At 57.3% G+C, this 4,986-nt stretch overlaps 2 long non-coding RNA genes across 4 annotated transcripts; both read right to left on the bottom strand.

Annotated features, from left to right (window-relative positions):
• Positions 1-172: 172 nt before the first annotated feature.
• Positions 173-506, bottom strand: LOC113479574. Its single transcript, XR_003398307.1, has 2 exons — positions 419-506; positions 173-388 (listed from the first exon to the last, which is right to left on the bottom strand). It is a non-coding gene; the product is annotated as an uncharacterized LOC113479574 (long non-coding RNA).
• A 73-nt stretch (positions 507-579) lies between these two features.
• Positions 580-4,948, bottom strand: LOC113479573. Of its 3 annotated transcripts, none has more exons than XR_003398305.1 (5): positions 4,870-4,948; positions 3,881-4,421; positions 1,496-2,592; positions 1,187-1,416; positions 580-671 (listed from the first exon to the last, which is right to left on the bottom strand). It is a non-coding gene; the product is annotated as an uncharacterized LOC113479573 (long non-coding RNA). The 3 variants fall into 3 exon arrangements; XR_003398306.1 differs by having other exon boundaries at positions 2,316-2,592; XR_003398304.1 differs by having other exon boundaries at positions 1,187-2,592.
• Positions 4,949-4,986: the final 38 nt, after the last annotated feature.

Here is a 4,986-nt window from a genome sequence, read left to right as displayed (position 1 = left end):
GGGGGGGTGGGCGGTGTGTGCAGGCCCCCACCGGAGGTGGGGGTCACATCGCGTTAGTCCCCAAAGCCAGGGAGGCTGGCATGCACCAGGCCGAATTAAATGTCTGAGATAGTCTCTGGGGCAAAAGACACTTTTCACACCATCTTTGCCTGTCCAACTCTTTATTCAAGGAGTGTAACAAACACCAGAATAGTCATTGAAAAATAAACACAAAGTAATCAGTCAACATGTGTACAGTGATTGATTTATGTCCTTGCTAAAAACCAAGGTGGTTTTAACAAGCACAAGTTGTCATAGCTGGAGATGAAAACAAGCTGGGGCCACAGACAAACTGGAACTGAAGATGAGATGGAAACAAGCTGCAGCCAAAACTGAACTGGAGCAAGACCTGAAAAAAAACAGGTACAGAAACAATGACCTGAAGCTACAAACTGGAGCTGTTCACAGGCTGAACCAGAAACAACCAACCTACAAGGAGCAGGAGTTGAATCTGGACAAAGCCATCCAGGAGCCAGACCTGAGGAAAACAGGAGCCCAAACCAACCAGCCAAATAACAAATGGGGCCCAACCAACCAGCCCAAAGCCATGCTGTGCTGGAGCTGTGCAGTCCCCGCAGCATCTCCCGGCACCCCGGCTTCTTCCTGGGGTTCTAGCACTCCTCCTTCTGTCCCTGTGCAGGTTGATGGGGGACAATCAGCTCCTGGCAGCACAGCCTGGCCCAAAGAGTCCCTGGGGCTGCTGCCCTGTAAGCCCTGCCGTTTCCCAGGCACTGGCAGCTCTGCCTGACCCCTGAGAAGCAGCAACCCAGCACCGCACACACAAGATGGGAGGGGAGGGGGAAACAGGGACAGGACACCAGAAATGTCCCACTTCTCCTTGGAAGAGTGGGCAAGAGCCAGGATCTGGCCAAAAACCCACCTGCCCTGAGCAGCAGCAGCAGCCCCAAACTGGGAACAGGGCCAGCACCACACCAGTGCGAGCAAGGTCTGGGCCAAACCCCTACAGTGCTGGCTCCCAATGCCCCTCACAGCCATGGCCCCCCAAAACATGCCACCCAGCCCTGGGCAGCACTGCCCCTCCAGCGCTGGGACCCCCCTTCCCGCCCTGGGCCCTGCAGGGAGCTCTGCCAGGGGACAGCACCCACCCTCCCCATCCCTCAGCTCCCTGGTCTCACTGGGCACTCACCGCCCGGGGGCTACACTCCTTGCCAGGTGCTGGGATGAGCCCTCCCCAGGCGTCAGCTCAGGCACAGCCACGCAGCATCGCCGGGGCCGCCTCCCACGGGACCGGCAGCACCGGGACAGCCGCTGCTCCCTGTGCCCGGCCAGGCCGGCTTCGCCTTCTCACCGACAGGGCTGCAGGAGATGCTGCAGGTCCCTGGAGAGTCCTCTGCTCACACTGCAGCGTCATTTGAGCTGAAAAAGTAGGTTTTAGGTAAAACCATGGCTTCAAACAGAGTTCAGAGCCACCCCAAGGCCCTGCCATGGGAGTGACCTAATGCTGCCAGCTCCAGTCCTTGGGCATCTCCCTGTGCAGATGATGCTGAAGGGCTGAAACCCAGTGGAAACCAGTCCCTGCTGGTCTGAACTCTCCCCAGCTCTGGCAGAGCCAGTGCCAGGCTGGAGGAGCCTGTCCTGCCGGCAGTCACTCTGGGCAGAATCTGTGGAGAAGACATCAGCCAGTGCCTGCATCAGAGGGAGGGAGGCCCCCCAGCCCCCAGAAGTCCCCTTCTCCTCCAGCAGACATGGCTGGCAGCCAGGCCCAGGAGCCGCCAGCATCATCAAGCTGGGATAGATCCTGTGGTGGAAGTGGGGAGCTGCCAGGAACCCCCCAGCCCTACAGGCCGTGCTGCAGCTGCTGCTCCCTGATCCCAGAGGGTTGGTGCTGAAACACACCAGGAAAATCACCGGGCCCAAGCCAGGATCCCATGGAGGGGTCCCACACCAGGGGAGAGACCGCTCACCTGCAGTTTCCCCATGTGCCTGCCCCAGAGTGGAGCAGGAACTGGGCACTGAGAACTGGATACCTGGCTGGGAAGGGGGGCCCAGCACCTTCCAGCAAACCCAGAACTGGTGTGTGCCGACCAAGGAGAGGCTGGGATGCAAATTATGGAGTCATGAAATACTTACTCGTGCACATGAGGCACCCCAGCCCAACCAGGGCACCTCAACCGTGGGTTCACCCGGGGTTCTCACACCCTTCAAACATTCAGACCCAACATGCTTGACTCATCGCTGGCACCCACACTACCAAACACTGAGCACAGAAAAACTTGGCAAAACAACTCTATTTCTGCAGAATTCTTGCTGCTTACTTTGTTGATCCAGACACCCTTGGAGCCTGCCTTGCCTGAGTTGCTTCTCTGTGATGCCAGTCCATGCTAGGAGGGGTTCAAACCATGTCCGAGGTGCTGGGATGCCAGTGTTACCTCGGGGTGTCCTTTATCCTTCAGGGACAGCTCCCAGCTTCCACGAATCAAAGTCCTTATGTTCAGGGACAGGCTGTCCTTTAGTTGTCTTACTTCAGTGTGAACACTGCCCACGTTTCCAGTAAACTCCACCACCCCATCATGCTGTGGTGCACAACGGGAACTAGTACAGAGCAGCAAAGTTACTATGTTTTCATATGATAAAGACTCACTGATGCCATCGCTAGGGACCCGCTTTTTCTTAACAGCCCCTGGGCAGGGGGCACGAGCAGCACATGCTGCTGCCAGAGCCGCCCCCATGGCTGCCCCTGACGCTGCTCCAAGTGAGTCCTGCAGGGAGGTGTCAGCCCCTGGATCTTTGGCCAAGGGACCTGTGGTAGCCCCAGGCCCCCAGGAGCTCTGCTCCCCTCTCCCGTGTCCTGAGCAAAGTCACCACAGCCGCCACCAAAGTCCCCATTCACCAGCAGTGGGAACAGCCAGGGCATCAGCAGGTTTCCCAGAGTCACAGCTTTCCTGATGCTGGTGGCTCTGTTAGTGAGCAGTCCTCGTGCCCGGCACACAGCAGAGCCGTGCAGGCAGCATGGCGATGGCAGCACAGGCAGCTGGGAAACATCGTGGCAGGCAGCCAATGCCACACCTGGTCACTCGTGGGCTCCTAGCAAAAACCCAGCGGTTGAGAGAGTGCAGGGTCAGGCAGATGGATGGGAAGAGCTTACAGAAGGACACAGGACAATAAAACATTCTGTTTTCAGGGGGGATGTCACGTCTTGCTCTGACAAGGGAGACAAGTGACTTAGATTTGTAAATCCCCAATGGGGTGGACAACAGTGAGACAGGTCTCAAAGTCCAGTCATTTATTAACTTCTCACAGTGTACTAACTGGATACACAATAATTGGCTAAGCATGTAATGGATTATACCAAGCAATATAGTACACGTTGCATCACTTAATAGCAGTGAAGGAAAAAGCCAAAAAAAGGAAAGGAGGGAGATAGAGATTACTAGTCCAGGTTTTAGCATTGGTCCCATCCAAGTTCATCAGGGATGCATCCCTCTTCTTCACTTCTTCATGTCTTCTTTTTCCTTTCTTCCCCCTCCTCTCCCCTACCAACTCATACACACTTTCCTTGGGTCTGTCCCCAAGGTTAACCCGCATACCTACATATCCCATGTATGGGGAGGGGTAAGGGGTAACTCTCTTTGGGGAGTTACAAGTTGTCTCTCACGGGGCGGGGGGAAGAAAAGCATGGTAAAAACCGACACACAAATATAACAACTGCTGTACCAAGTCAAAACTTTAACCTTAAGTTATAACTTCACACCTTTAACCATAACCCGTGCCTAGCGAGCACACATAGGGGACTGGTAAACTGCTGCTTAAACACACCAGCTAATAAACTGCATTAACCAAAGGGAAACAAAAATGCACATAATGACACCCTTAAACTCACCAGAACTCCTGCAGAAAGGTTGTTCTCATTTGGGTGACCCAAAGAACCACTGCAGCAGTTTTGGTGCCAGCCCCACGGCCCCCAGCAGCTCAGGGGACCTCCAGCCCTGCCCAGAACCAGCTGCAGCTCCTGGGGTTTTGAAGGAAGAAACAAAAACTGTTCTTCAAAGTAACTGCCAACAGCTGAAGCTGAGAACCAGAAGCAACTGCTGACAAACCCAGGCAACAGGTGCAGCCAATGCAGGTGCCTCTCCTCCTGCCTCCTCTTACTCACAGTGACCAGGGCAGTAACGAGCATCTTGTCTCATTTCCCCTCTTTGGAGAACCCCAGGAAATTCAGACAGTCCACCAGCCATCCACTCTGGGGGTTTGAATGCCAAGACCGTGCCCTGATGTCCAGGGAACACCCCGCAGTGCAGCCCAAACCATCCTGGCCTGGCCGGGGCTGGAAATGGGTTCAGTTCGAGCAGTCAAGGGCAAACGCCTCACTCTGGGATCGTGGCAGATCCAGCAGTACCACCGTTACACGGGGACCATAAAATCTGCACCAAAAATGCATTAACTCACCAAGGGAAACCTCAGAGAGGGCTCCCAGCATTACAGCAGAGCCTGTGCCCACGCGACCCGCCAGTCCCCAAAGCTCCCCCGGCACGGCAGCACCCCCAGCCGTGGCCCGCACCTCAAAGCCCCCCGTCCCTGAGTCCTCACGGGGGGACACCCATGTCCGGGCCCGTCGCCCCCGCGGGGACGTGCAAGGGCAGCGGCTTCCTGCGAGGCGGCACCTGCGCAAGGGGACCCCGCACCCCGGGCTGAGCCCCACGTCCTCATATCCCAGCCAGGCCTCGACACCCTCTAAGCTCCAACTCGGGGCGAGCCCCAACACCCCCCACCACCGGCACCCCCTCAGACCCAGCCTGCGTGGTCCCCCCGTCCAAGCCGCGGCCAGCACAGTGACCCCCCAGCCCTGCCTAGGCCCCGTTCCCCTCTCACCGCAGCCGGGGCACAGCGGAGCCCCCCGGTCACCCACAGACGGGCTCCGCGAAGCCCTCCCCAGGCAGCGCGTCTCTCTCCGCCCCCCGCTCGGGTCGGGGGCGCCCCCTTGGGGCG

The sequence above is a fragment of the Athene cunicularia genome (assembly GCF_003259725.1).
Source record: "Athene cunicularia isolate RWA chromosome 4 unlocalized genomic scaffold, athCun1 chr4_part2, whole genome shotgun sequence".
NCBI classification, from domain to species: Eukaryota; Metazoa; Chordata; class Aves; order Strigiformes; family Strigidae; genus Athene; species Athene cunicularia.
The sequence above is the reverse complement of the archived record's forward strand: the minus strand, read 5'-3'. Positions and strand labels throughout refer to the sequence as shown.